The sequence below is a fragment of the Crinia signifera genome, chromosome 1 (assembly GCF_055691185.1).
Source record: "Crinia signifera chromosome 1, ASM5569118v1, whole genome shotgun sequence".
NCBI classification, from domain to species: Eukaryota; Metazoa; Chordata; class Amphibia; order Anura; family Myobatrachidae; genus Crinia; species Crinia signifera.
The window spans coordinates 328,479,799-328,495,540 of record NC_139217.1 but is presented as its reverse complement, the minus strand read 5'-3'; positions in this window follow the sequence as shown (position 1 = coordinate 328,495,540).

Below are 15,742 nucleotides of genomic sequence, written 5' to 3'. Positions count from 1 at the left end.
AAAGCACACTGGTTCGGGGGATAGTAGGATAAAACATACCTTCTTGGTTTCAGTACTCTCTAGCTCTCCATAGAATAGATGTATCCAAAACGGCAGTTGCGCTCAGTCACAGATAGGCTGTTCGTGCACTGCGCGGTGACATCATCACTGTGTGAAGTTCTTCCAGCCAATCAGTGACTGAGAGCAGCCGCATCACAGATTGCCCCTACTATCTGGTGAACAAGGTTTTAAAAATAACTCCATTGTGCCATGTACAGTATATTGGAGATATTTGTGGATCATTATATATTGTTTATGCAGCAAGAGTGGGACAGGACTGGAGGTAACTCTCAGCGGAGATGGTGTGTGCCTAGAAGATGGTGCTAGTTTTATTCCTTGGAACATAGCCAGCACCCACCTATCAGTATGTTTATAATTCAGTCCCAGGATTTACCAAATTTTGGGATTACAAAAAATGGGCTGGCATAGACCTCCCTAATTTACAGGTTACGTTTCAGGAACTGTTATAACAAGATATTTTAAGGTAGGTTTGTGATAACATATGTGTTCTTTAACTTGCAGTTCTTGGTATATTTAAGAGCAGGGTTGCCGACCCTCATGTAATTAGCGGGAGTCTCCCGAAAATCGGGTCCACCCTCCCGAAACGCAATCCGCGGGTCTCAGAGGAGGGGGCGGAGCTAAAATGGCACAATCGTGTCATTTTAGCCCCGCCCCCTCGATGGAGATCAGTTATTTCGGCTATTTGCCATAATGGGGGTGGGGCTTAATGACGTCACAGTTAAGCCCCCCCAAAACTCGTAATGAAAGCTTCCTCCCGGAGAGGATTTTCTGCAAGTCGGCAACCCTGTTTAAGGGGCCATGTGTTTTTACATTAAATAATCAGATCAAACTCTCTGAGAAGCAGTGTCTTGCAAAGGCTGCTGCTTTGTAAATACACAATCATTTGTGTGTTTGAACAACCTTGGAATACTGTACTAAGGTTCTATAGATCAGACAGTACTAAATATTACCTAAAATACACTGTACATATACTGTATTTGTAGGTAGTGCGGGCACACTGCATAATTTATGTGAAATAGACCATTAGATCTTCAGTTTGAGCTGCATGCAGAGGGGACTTGAAGATAAGTTTCAATAGAGTGGGAGCACATGTAGGACCTTATTGTAATTGCGCATTTTTGTGCATGTGCAAATTCAGGCTGCGTGCAGATGCAGGGTTTATGCACCCACGGCGAACATTCTGTGCACCGGGTGCATACACCCTAGGAGGGCGCCAGGGAGCTCCATTAGCATATGGGAATGCCCAGAGTTTCATGGGCATTCCCGTTATGCTAATGAGGCCCTGACGTGGGTGTGGGGCACGGGCAGCTGACATAACCGGTTGTTAGCTGCCCGCCCTGTCCTCGCACAGGGCGCCCACAGTTTAGAGACACCATATAAGTGTCTCTGAACAGCATGCGTCGACCATCGAATGATTTCTCCCCACCTGCAAATGGATGATTTTGTAAATCATCCATTCTCAGGCGTGAGGAGGGTGCGCGGCCAGAACTGCAGGCAGCAGGTGGCGTCTGGTGGACTCGCAAGGCTGCTCATTTCACAGCCTTGTAAGTCAATCAGAATAAGGTCCATAGTATGTACACACTTGTTGATTTTAATGATTTGTCATTCTGGTCTGTCGGAATTAGTTTATCAGAATATAATCTAGTGCGCAGGTCTTCAACCTGTGGCCCTCCAGATGTTGTGGAACTACATGTCCCAGCATGCCCTGAGGTTTTTTGGCATGCTCTGAAAGGAAAAAATGTGGCAATGCATGTTGGAACATGTAGTTTCACAACATCTGGAGGGCCACAAGTTGAAGACCCATGATCTAGTGGGTACCCAGCTTTACGTTTTTTTCAATTCTATGATTTAAGTTATGTTTTAATATAATAACCATATTGAACATAAAATGGTGCACCAGAAAAAGATCTGTTTTCCAGGCAATATTGTACGCGAGCAGTAGACTTTGGCATAGTGGCAGAGGGCCAGATGCACAAAGCTTCAAAAAAGTGATCAAGTGGATAATCAGCTCCTACTGTACCTGTCATGTGACAGGCTGGTTTGAAAAAGTTGGGAGCTGATTGTTTATCACTGTCCACTTTATTAAATTTTGAAGCCTGGTATCTGGCCATGTATTTAGAGCATAGGCCATCACAATGGGGTGGCATTTCATAGATCTTGCATATGCCCCTACCCTGATAACACGTGCCTGCATCTGTGTAATGCATAACAGTGGGTAAGTCTTCTTGAGCAGGCCACTACCCAGCCGCCTTCTTACAAAGTGAAATGGGTGGACTGGCTAAACAATAGCGGGATTCATTCTGAATTGTGTCATTGTAGCCTCACTCAAGCTGTACAAAGCTGGTATTCTTGCCATTATATAGCAGTGGGTATGATGACGTGATCATTCAACTACAACCCCACATTTCCCTTATTGTCTAGTTCAGCCCCTGCACTGCACCCCACTGTGCTAACCTGTCTGCCCTCTCCTGCAGCGGGCAACCAGAAACAAGGCATCGATGGTGATATGTTGCTGGGAAAGGGAAGAAAAAGGCTTAATAATAACTACATAACAGATATTTGGGGTTCTCCTTGAGCTGGTCACTGGGTGGGGTTGGGATCATTTGGTCTACAGTATGTTGGTCGACAAGCATTAGGTCGACAGTCAAAATGTCGACATGGGGTTTTTCACTTTTTTTTACACGAATGACAACATGGACACACAGTGTCGGACTGGGGCATGAAGGGCCCACCAGGGAAATGCACTCACAGGGGCCCGCCAAGGGGCGTGGTCTTTTTGAAGGGGGTGTATTCACCTGACCAGAGAGGGGTGACTTTACACAATGCAATTTTGGGCCAATTTCATCCGATTTCGGCACTTTGGGCCGATAATCGGGCAATATCAGGGCAAAATCGCAGGTGTGTGACATCTGATCCGTAAATCCCCCACCCTGATAATAAAGCACATAGGTCCCACATAGCCCCCCCAGATATTACAGCACATAGGTCCTCCACACAGATAATAGTATAGCACATAGGCCCCCCCATAGGCGAATGTAGAATTACGGTAAAGGGTGGTCCCAAATCCAAAGTTACAGGCAGATGGTACCTTTGCGCGGCGAAGCCATGCGGCGAAAAGGGTGTGGCCTCATGGGATGGGGCGTGGCATAACAAAATGGGGCGTGGTATTACACTTTAGACCACACTCCGTAATACCCATTACACATAAATCAACATGCCGTAATGCCAATTACACATAAGGCCACACACCATAATGCCCATTACATACTATATAACAAAACGTTATGCCCATTACACATTATATAACAAAACGTTATGCCCATTACATATTATATAACAAAACGTTATGCCAATTACATATTTTACACATACAGTAAGTGCCGCTTGCTCATTGCTAGGGGGTTCATGCTCAATGCCAAGGGGGCTTCATGCTCAATGCAATGTGGGAATACATGCTTGTTGCCGGGGAAGGGGGGGGGGGCAGAGCCGGATTAACAATGGGCCTGATGGAGCTATAGCTCCAGGCCCATTCTCCAAATAGGCCCATTTTGTAGCTGAGGGTCAGGGCTTTCCAACGAGACCAGCCCCGCGTCGCTTGCCCCCCCGGGAACCGGAGATACCGCCAGGCAAACCTGGAACGTTTTCCCCATAAGATAACATGGGACCCGCTAATTCCGACCTCCACCCGGTTCCAACGGCTGCCAGTTCCCCCTACAGCAGGGGTGGCCATAATTTTGTGTCCTGGGATCTACTTTTAGTTCACATATTTAGCGGAGATCTACCAATGGGCCTGATTCGGAGGTGACCATATACTGATATTTAGTTTTGCTATTCCGCATGCATGAAAGTACCGGAAACCTCTTGCTGCAGACCCGTACATCTAACTGTATGATGGCGGGCACAGTTGCACATGGCATTGCTGCCAGTAGAGATGGTAACTGTATATTTCTGCAGATATGAATATATAAGAATCAGCAACTGCATATACAAACACATACATACATACATACATATGTTCGCTAGGCTGCTAACATACACAACCTACCGAACAGTCTGTATCACTGGAACCATTACCACAGCCCACAGTTATCACTCCTGAGCTGTCAGCAATCCACGTGGGATCATGCCTATATTATATGCAATTCAGAGTTTAACATCTTCCAAATGTAACACGGAATTAATATCGTTTTTCTTATTTATTTTTTTACTTTCGGTCAGTTATGTAATTATTGTCTGTGATTGGAACCTCTGCAGTGTGAATCCTGTTCTACCCCTTTCACATCACAAAATGCAGGGTCGCACTGGGACTTTGAAACGGTTCAGTCCCTGGACAACCCTGCATTTTACTCTGTTCACATCCCCTCAGCGAACTGCCAATATTGCCGGTTCGCTGACCTCACCCAGGGGCATGGCAGAGCATCATCGGGGGAGGTGGAGGAGGCAACGCTTAGTGCTGGCGCTGCTCCAAGCACTGCCTCCTCCATTGGTGTGAACGGGAAACAAGTCACTCGACCTTATTAACCTGTTCACACCGCAAAGCAACACGGCAACGAACCGGTAAGAACCCTTCTTTTTTACTGGTTCATATTGCAGTGTTGCTACCGCTTTGCAGGACCCAGTAACCCCTTTCACATCGCACCAATTACCGGGTCGAACCGGCAAGAAACCGGCATTAACCTGGTAATCACAGTAGGTGCGATGGGAAAGGGGTATAGGTTGCTTTTTATTTTACCCTTGTATGTCCTATTGTCATGTATTGCTAATTGCACATTTTAACCTACGTAGTGCGTCCAAGATGGCCGCCTCGCCTGGGACTCTCCTGTGTAGAAAGAGCCGTGACTGGTTCTGATAATTATGCAATGATCTCTCCTAATCCCAATGTTCGTAGGAGAAATAATCCTTGGCATCGATAGCACAAAATGTCTGTCACATCTTTGTATTTTATTCATTGTTTCTGTATTCTCTGAAAACCTAAACTTCTGTAATACGTTCATGTTATCTGTAACGTGTCCTGTGCCGAATTGGAGAAAATATTGTAGAAATATAATTCTTCTTCTTTTTCTTCTTCTTCTTCCTTTGTTAAATCTTGTTTTTATTTGTATATATTATTATTATTATTATTATTATTATTATTATTATTTATCAGGAGTAAATAACCCATATATCATATAACCGACTTGCATTATTCACATACAACACATACAAATATAATGTTTCCCTACCAAACCTTGAGCACATATTAGTCGGAGGCATTGATTCATTACTCCATAAGCCCCGCCCATTTGTATGGTCAGCTCAGTGATCGAGGTGTAAACTTACTCCATAAGCCCAGCCCATTTGTATGGTCACCTCAGTGTTCGGGGTATAAGCCTACTCCATAAGCCCCGCCCATTTGTATGGTCACCTCAGTGATCGGGGTGTAAGCCTACTCCATACGCCCCTCCCATTTGTATGGTCACCTCAGTGATCAGGGTGTAAACCTACTCCATAAGCCCCTCCCATTTGTATGGTCACATCAGTGATCAGGGTGTAAGCCTACTCCATACGCCCCTCCAATTTGTATGGTCACCTCAGTGATCAGGGTGTAAGCCTACTCCATAAGCCCCTCCCATTTGTATGGTCACCTCGGTGATCAGGGTGTAAGCCTACTCCATACGCCCCTCCCATTTGTATGGTTACCTCAGAGATCAGGGTGTAAGCCTACTCCATTTACTTTCCATTACCACCTCTAATCTCATTTACCCACCAGCACTCACTGCGACCTCCTGACGTTTTGGAGCATTTATTAATATAAATAAAGACAAATTCACACAAAATATATTTAATAAATAAATTCAAACTTTTATTTTAAGTAAAATGTATATATTATTTTTGCTCTGCATTATAAAATAGGGAATACTGGAACAGGATTGTTCCAGAACTCTTACACACTTGTCCTATAAGAGGAACAAGATGGTGGAGTCATCCATCAGCACTCAGGAGAGGAAAAACCCCCTGTGGGGGAAACCTCTGGGGACCCATGGCTGACGGACTGCCCGTCCCTCTAGGCATTAAGAGACTTTGCAGAGTTTGCCCAAACCACCCACCCACTAACCTTATATAACCCGTCATCCCTTCTGTCACCCCAAATCTGTATTTTAACTTTTTTCCCAGATGATGAAGAACGCACCCGATGGCACCGGGGGGCACGCGCATGTCCACAGTAATGGGGGGGAGAGACAAGGTAGGGGGGGGAGACAGACAAGGTAAAGGGGCGAGACAGACAAGGTAGGGGGCGAGAGAGACAAGGTAGGGGGAAAGAGACAAGGTAGCTAGCTACCCATTAGTATTAGGACTCCATGTAAGAATCAGCCAGAACCCCTTTAGGAGTCATCTCTGGTGCTATAAGGGGTTAGGGCTGCAATGATATATATAGGACAGCTCTAACTCTGTTTCCTATGTCCCCACCGGGTCTGATCTCTATACACATACACAGACGGCCGTCATGTATGTGCATTAGTCAGTAACCCATTGCCAACAGGCTGCTGGCAACACAGCAGAGGATACAGCGGAGGAGGGGACACCGCTGGTCCTCGCTGGAAAGATACTGTGTGTGATGGTAAATACCAGCGGCATATCCTGTGTATCACATGGACACTAACACAATATGCTGCCAGGATTTAGTATCACTCTTACATGGAGCCCAAACTATGATATAACTATAACAACAGTATCAGATAATAACAAAGTAATGGGTACAGCACCGTATACATCTCTCCCACCTCTGCACATTAATAAGTAGGGATCCGTACGGGGACTTGATGCAGCATAGGACACCTTGTGCCTTGCGACACGTCCTAACCGCTCCATACAGGGTTTATTCAGCATCATCCAGACACCGCCCTTAGGTGTCCCAGGCACAGCCCTAGTGGCTGCTTAGTACTGCCCCCCTAGGTGGGAGATTTGTTTTTATCCAATACTGTCCTGTCGGTCAGGTGATCAGTCATATATTACAGTAGTCGCGCTCCGAGTCTGCCGCCGCATCGCACTAACCTGCCCTTATCTCTGTCCAGTCACTAACCTTATGTGAGTATGTCCTCCTGCTGGTGAGCTGCGCACTGCCCGGAGTCCTTGGAGGTGAATGAGTGAGACAGCCTCAGTACAGCCCTGATTATGACATCACTATGACCTCACAGACCCCACCTGATTGGCCAGTTTGTGGTTTGAGGCCCATTATGACATCACAATTGCATGGCTGACCTGAGGGAAATGTGATTTCACTTCTCACTTTAAATATTACATTCACATCAGAATCTAATGTATTATTTGATGGCAGGATTTCCCTATAAATCTTTGGGAATGTGAGGTTTTATATGAACACAATTTTCACTGTAGTTACATTGTTTTCTAGCAGGGGTGGCCAGATTTTTGTGTCCTGGGATCATACCTCCCATCATAACCCATTCCAGGAGAGACAAGATGCTCTCTTTCTGGACATTCATGTCAGTGGCAGTTGCAGGGCTGCAGCACAGTCCACAATTCAGATAGGGGAGCCCCACCAACTGCCACCCCAAACACCACAGTCTGGACTCACTGGCAGGTGTGGCTCCCCTTTTTGAATTTGTGACATTGGTGCAGTCCCACCTCTACAACTACCACTGGCAGCAAGTCCAGGAGCAGAGCATTTTGTCCCTCCTGGAATGGGTCATGTTGGGAGGTATGCGCGATCTACTTTTAGTTCACATATTTAGCAGAGATCTACCATTGTCAATGGGCCTGATTCGGAGGTGGCCCATATATTGATATTTAGTTTTGCTATTCCGCATGCATGAAAGTACCGGAAACCCCTTACCGCAGACCCGTAAATCTAACTGTACGATGGCAGGCACAGTTGCACACGGCATTGCTGCCAGTAGAGATGGTAACTGTATATTTCTGTAGATATAAATACATAAGAATCAAGAACTGCACAATCAGCGTGAATCTCAGCCAATCAGCGTGCGCCGTGCGGCCAGTGTTTTCAAAACAGAAGCACTTCCCGCACCGCCGCACCGGACTGATTGAGCTTAAAATCATTCGCTCGGTAAAAGTAAGTCTTACGCCTTGCAGGACAGCCGATTCTCTGCCCCACATTCGCATGGGCGATCAACACGGACAATTGCTAAAATACCTGCACACAATATACACCCATGCAGCATACAAGTTTCTCTACTATTAGTTATTTAATCACATATATAAGAATGGTAGATGCTATATGTGATTGGATTACTAATAGTATTACTAATACTGGCCATAGTGACCTTCAAATTAAATTATATTGTTATATTTTATTTTGTATTTTAATTGCTCTGATACCTTTATGTTTATTTTTGGATTACATTTGATTTCTATTTTAGCACAGTCTGTCTTTTTCTCTCTTTGTGTTCTTTCTATATGTGGTCCAAGTACCCGCATCTGACTGCTGCCTGAACAGAATATTTGTGATTGCTCATAATTTGTTACACTGTGGTCCGACAGCGCACAGCCATTTTCTTCTGTTATAGGATCTATTAGTCAGCGATGATAACCAGGACGCAAGCACGGAACCACTCGGGTATTGTATCATATTAACGGAGCAGGCGGCGGCTGTACTCCAGCAGCATCAGCCTGCAGCCACTGTACCACCCATATCAGACAATTACACCCCACACACTACATCCAGGAGTCACTCAGGATGTACTTGGTGCTGCGAGGAGCCTCTGTGCTGGTACAGAGCGGTAAGCCCAGCATATGTGGGTGTGGGGCCAGACTGATATATAGCAGCTGCAGAGGGCTCTTCACAGCACTCCGGTGCCGTCATGACATCAGGGGCACTACCGGGAGCTGGCGTTATGAAACGTCAGATGTTCAAGTTCACGTGTATTTTGTTAATTTGGCTGTGATCTACCTTTTGGCCAGGTCTGCCCTACAGCATCACAGAAACTTGAGGTTGTCAAAGTCAAACCCAAATCGCTGGGCCTTCAATCTGATACCTGGTCCACATGGGTTAATTGGTTCTAGAGATATTGCAGGTAAAACAATTTTTTTTTCATTTCTGAAATGTAATTTTATGGCTGTTCATGTTGTTTGAGGGCAGATTTCTCTGGAACCAAACGGGCCAGTTTCACTGGACCAAAATCATCTGAAGGCTACATGTAAATGAGACAGTTGGTTCCGAAGATTTAGCTGGTTGTTTAAAAGGGGGCGGGGGTGGTTTTCTCTCCCCCTCACACCAGAAAATGCAGGGACTAGGCTTGTGTAAAAGGGGCCAGTCCCAGAATGTCCCTGCAAGATCTTGGGACCATATTCGCTGCATTTTCTGGTATATAAGGGGTATTATTTTTAAATAGCCGGGACATGCAGTGCTCTGAATACAGCCGGGCAGCCCCCTGTTCTCTGCCCGGCTGTTAATGGCTGTCATTTCTGCCCAGTGGCGACTGTCCCCCAGTTACCGCGAGCATGTATTCCCCCTTGGCAATGAGCATGTAATCCCACATGGCAATGAGCATGGAACCCCTGTCAATGAGCATGGAACCCCTGGCGATGAACATGTAGGTATGCAACACTTATGTAGCATCATTTTTAATAGGCATTATGGTGTTTGGCATAATACGTAATGGAGATTATGGTGTGAGGCTTAACATGTAATGAGCATTATGGTGTAAATTTTTAATGTGCGCCTTTGGCGCGCAATGCCCCTATTTATGAAGCATATTGTGCATTATTGCTCAATCTGTTTGGTATAGTGCAGGTATGTCCAAACTATGGCCCTCCAGCTGTGAAACTACAAGTCCCATCATGCATTGTCACAGTTTTGCAATTAAAAACTATGTCAAGGCATGCTGGGATGTGTAGTTTCACAACAGCTGGAGGGCCACTGTTTGGACATGCCTGGTATAGTGTGTAATCTGTGTGGCATATCGTGAATTTTTGCTCAATCGGTGTGAATTTTGTCTCATTCCATGTGGCATAATGTGTAAGAAGCAAGTACAGTATAAGGGGTTACTATTGTGTTGCATGATTTGTATAAGGGGTATATGGGCCCTTATTCTGGTTGGTGCGGTGTTTGCCGCTTGCGGTCGTACCGCCGATGTTTTTCGTCTGCGCATGTGCAGAGGTCACTCTGCGCATGTGCAAGCGGTTTCGCCGTACGTTTTTTTTAGACGCCGCACAGGGGGCGGAGAGGGGCGTGAGGGGCTACTTAGCCTCATTACCCTATGCATACGCCCCGCGTTTCATGGGCGTTCCCATGCAAACGCTGGGCGTATGCATGGTAATAAAGCCGTGACGCATGTGTAGGGGGCGGGCAGCTGACATCGCCGGATGTCAGCTGCCCGCCCCCATACATGATTTCATACGGACAAGTCCGACAAGTCAGAAGAAACCGCTGCCCTGCTATAGCGGAGAAACGCGTAAAGGATTGCTATACACCTCCTACAGCTACTACTGGAGTGATAGATACAACCACCTGCCTCCAAAATTCTTCAAGCCGCTTTTTCCTTCTGCCTTCCTGCGGTGATCTCCCCAGTGTTTCCAGCATATACCAACAGCCGGCGTCCGACTGGTAATTCCATCTACCTGGGTGAGTCCCGCACCGTGTCACTAATTGTGATTCCCGGCACACAGCTAATCTATACAGCTTGCTGGAGACGGACGGCTCGCCCCCTGTACAAACATCACATAAGCGGATCGTCAACAGGCGGCGACCGCTGACAGGGGAGCTTGAGCTGTCTGTTAATCACACAGAATAGAGATTGCCAACAATTCATTCCATCGGCTTTAGTAAAAGAAATCGAGGTCTGTTCTATCACTCTTAATGAAACTATCATTGTATAAAAAGCTCTAAGTCCCTATCAAGGGATAATCAAAGGACATACTACTGTTTAAACACAGTCCTTAAATTGACTTTGTCAGGAGTGTATGCGAATCTATTGTTATTCCATTGTGTTTTTATATATTTTTGTGAGTACTTATTAAACTGTACATTTTATTGAGAGATTTATAATAATTTTAAAAGTAATAAATCTATATTGATTACATCCATTGGTGTGGCGCTCTCTAGATATATGTGAGTGATCACATATATCTGATTCTATTATACTTGTCCCCCTACAAACCATCCAATTTGTAATTGGGAGCAGCCAACTACGCTTCTATATATACATTGATATTGGTATCAATACCATTTAAGAATCTAATAAGTTGTGTGCAATTTCCCTTTTTCTAATACCATCCCTGTTTTTCCTCCCCTTTTTCTATAAAAGGTGAGGTTACTCATTGCGCCCGATTGGTTTGGTTTTTCCAACCTTAGTTGTTAGTTTTACATCGCTCTCTGCCTGGCTGTCATTTCTTTCAATTCGGTGCGTCCAGCGGCGTGAGACATCCCCCTTGGCAACAAGCAATTCCTTAGATCTAGCAGCCGGGCAGCACACAGCTCTTTCTGCCCGGCTAATGCTAATACATTACATAGGTCCCCCCATTCAAATAGTACAGCACATAGGCACCCCATATAGTACATTACATACATATAGGTCCTCCATTCAGATAATAGTACAGCAAGAGCCGGATTAACAATGGGCCTGATGGAGCTATAGCTCCAGGTCCATTCTCCAAATAGGCCCATTTTGTAGCTGAGGGTCAGGGCTTTCCAACGAGACCAGCCCCGCGTCGCTAGCCCCCCGGGAACCGGAGATACCGACAGGCAAACCTGGAACGTTTTCCCCATAAGATAACATGGGACCCGCTAATTCCGACCTCCACCCGGTTCCAACGGCTGCCAGTTCCCCCTACAGCAGGGGTGGCCATAATTTTGTGTCCCGGGATCTACTTTTAGTTCACATATTTAGCGGAGATCTACCAATGGGCCTGATTCGGAGGTGACCATATACTGATATTTAGTTTTGCTATTCCGCATGCATGAAAGTACCGGAAACCCCTTACTGCAGACCCGTACATCTAACTGTATGATGGCGGGCACAGTTGCACATGGCATTGCTGCCAGTAGAGATGGTAACTGTATATTTCTGTAGATATGAATATATAAGAATCAGCAACTGCACATACATACACAAACATACATACATACATACATACATACATACATACATATGTTCGCTAGGCTGCTAACATACACAACCTACCGAACAGTCTGTATCACTGGAACCATTACCACAGCCCACAGTTATCACTCCTGAGCTGTCAGCAATCCACGTGGGATCATGTAGGAGCCGGACTGGAGGCAAAGCCTGGGGGTAGGCTCCCCTGACAGGGTTTGTAGGGAGCTGACTAGCAGGTTAGTCATAGGAGGAGTGTTTAAGGAGAGGGTCATAGGGGGAGGGGCTTAACGGGGTGTTGGAGGGGTTTATAAGCAGGGTTCAGGTGGGAAATAGGGGTCACTGGGAGAATTTTCTCAACAGCTAAGCAGCGCTGGCATCTCCCATGGCTTCCCCGGGCAACGCTGATGCTGAGGTATCCGCTGCGCTTGCTGCCCTTAGGGAGGCAGCGGGCACCAGAGGGGCTGAGTGGCTGCAGCAGCAGATGTCAGGTCTGCTGGGGGGACTGGGAGCAGCAACGCAGGAGGCTGCTCCAGCGGGTGCACGGCCTCGGAGGTCTAGGCCTCCGGAGCGCTTCAGCCCATCTGTGTCCCCCAGGGTTCAGCGCCGTTCACGGAGCCCCGTTAGGGACCCTCCAGGCCGGGCTGCGGGCCGGGCACCTTCCGCCCGCAGGACCAGGTCTGGGAGGAATCCACCCAGCAGGCGGAACCCTCCGCGCGGGGGGGATCCCCCCCCCGTGCAAGAAGATCCGGCGGTGCGAGGTACTGGACCTGGAGCGGTGGGGCATGCGGCGCATGCTGCTGCCCAGCGCGGGGTGAGTCGTGCCAGGGGGGCAGAAGTACAGGCTGAGGAACGCAGGCCTGGTACACGGAGCGAGCGGCGCACAGCTGGCTCCGCCTCCAACGAGGTCACGCCGGCTGGCGCTGTACCTGAGGGTCGGGAGGACAGGAGAAGAGAGATGTCAGCGTCAGCAGAGGATGGAGAAGTACCTGGTCCATCCTCATTGGCTGGGGCTCGTCCGGACACTGGACCTGCGGCTGCTGGGTTCACAGCCCCCAGGCAGCCTGGTGAGTCTGTCTCTATGTCTGTTAATGCTTTAGCGCAGAGTCAGGGGGGGGGAGGGTTAGCCCTCCAAGGAGAGATGAGCAGGGGCTTTACTGAATTATTGAGTGGTTTTGCAGATTGGTTGGTGGGTTTGCGGCAGGGGGCGGGGCCGTCCCCGGCGGCGGCGTGGGCGCCGCAGAATTCGGGCACGCCAGCTAGCAATAGTGTGCCAGTCAGCAATAGTGTGCCGGTTAACAGTGGGGTGCCGGTGAGCAGCGGGGTGCCGGTATCTGGCGGTGAGCAAAGCAGCAGTAGTGCGGGGGCAGAAGGGGGCAGTGTGGGGACGCAGGAGGAGAGTGGGAGGCTCAGTGACACTGCAAAAGGGGAGGTGTATGTATGTTTTGAGGGGCCGTTGGGGGCCCACCTGAAGCAGGAGGTGAGGGAGAAGATTTGGAAAGGGGAATACGTGGATATATTTTCACTGCTCCCTTTAGAGCGTTTTAATCTGGATAGGCCCCGTAAGGAGGAGAAGAAGGAGGAGGAGGAACGGCGGCGGTATCGGCTGATACCGCGGTCATTCACGAACTGGTTGCAAGCATTTGCTATTTTAGCTAGTGTGATTGGGGAGAAGGCACCTGACAATTGTTCAGGTTTGTTTTGTTACATGGATGCGATAGGGGAGGCGTACCGTGTGTATGGGGGCCTGGCTTGGCTCCGGTACGATGAGCAGTTTAGACAGAGGAAGGCTGTGCGCCCTAACATACGTTGGGACCATAAAGATATTGCTTTATGGTTAAAGGTGACGGCTCCCATGAAAAGCGGGCAGCCCTTTCGTGGGGAAGGGGGGGGGGCGAGGGAGGCCACTAATGGGACGGCCATGCAGAAGGGACTCTGCTTTGCCTTCAATGACGGGTCATGCCGGTTTGGGGCAAAATGCAAATTTAAGCACGAATGTTCCTCGTGTGGAGGGACCCATGGTGCAAATAAATGCTTCAGGGGGAAGTCACGGGACGGTAATTCAAAAGGGGGAGACACCAGTTCGGCTGGAAAGGATGCTGGGCTATCTGCGTAGGTATCCTGACCAGCAGACAGCCGTGTTGTTGGAGGAGGGGTTTAGGGAAGGTTTTAAGATACCTTCCGACGTGCAGGTTTCAGGGGGTTTTAGGAGGAATTTGAAGTCTGCAAGGGAGCATCCAGAGGTGGTGCAGGAAAAACTGCTTAAGGAGGTGCAGCTGGGTCGTATGGCTGGACCTTTTGGGTCGGCACCATGGCCAGATTTGATAGTCTCTCCATTGGGGGTGGTGCCTAAAAAGGAGGCGAACAAGTTTCGTCTTATACACCATTTGTCTTTTCCAAAAGGGGCGTCGGTCAATGATGGCATTGACCCCGACATCTGCTCGGTGGTCTATACATCGTTTGACGCGGCTGTTCAGTGGGTGAAGCGGTTTGGGAAAGGGGCTCGGTTGGCAAAGACTGATATTGAATCGGCATTTCGTTTGCTGCCGGTTCACCCAACCAGTTTGCGTTTGTTGGGATGTTGTTGGGACGGGGAGTTTTTTGTTGATCGATGTTTACCGATGGGTTGCTCCTTGTCGTGTGCTTATTTTGAGGCCTTTAGTTCTTTTTTGGAGTGGGTGGTTAAGGATGTCTCTGGGTGCAGTTCAGTTATTCATTACCTAGATGACTTCTTATGTATTGGTCCTGGGGGGACCGGTGTCTGCGACTTATTGTTGAGGACTGTTGAAAGGGTGTCGGCAGACTTTGGGGTCCCGCTTGCACCAGGTAAGACGGAGGGCCCTGCGACTGTGATCAGTTTTTTGGGTATTGTCATTGATAACGAGAATATGGAGTGCCGCTTGCCCGAGGAGAAATTGCTGGGTTTGAAGGCTGAGGTAGGGAGGGCATTGCTGTTGAAGAAGATTAGATTGCGGGAATTGCAGTCCTTGCTGGGTAAATTGAATTTTGCGTGTCGCATTATGCCTATGGGCCGCATTTTCAGCAGGAGGTTGGCAGCAGCGACAGCAGGGGTGGCTCTTCCTCATCATTTTGTCAGATTAGGTAGTGAGTTGAAAGGGGACTTGCGGGTGTGGGCAACTTTCTTGGAAGCTTTTAACGGCAGAGCCTTGTGGATGTCAGACACATGCGTGGCTACTGAGCTAGACCTCTTCACAGATGCGGCCGGGAGTGGCGGTTTTGGGGCATATTGCCAGGGACATTGGTGTGTAGGCCGGTGGCCGGAGTCTTGGGTGCATAGGGGCATGGTCAAAAACTTGGCATTGTTGGAGTTGTTTCCTATTTTGGTTGCAGTAGTTGTTTGGGGGGAGTTGTTCCGCAATAGGAAGATTTGTTTTCACTGCGATAATTTGGGGGTTGTCATGGCCATTAACCAATTGTCGGCATCTTCACCGCCAGTGGTCACTATTTTGCAGCAGTTAGTATTGGAATGTCTGGCCTTGAATTTGTGGGTGGTGGCTAGGCACGTTCCCGGTGTCTCTAACGGCATTGCGGATTCTTTATCTCGTTCACAGTGGGAACGTTTCCGGGAGTTGGCACCAGAGGCGGACAGGGAGGGGACCGGGTTCCCGACT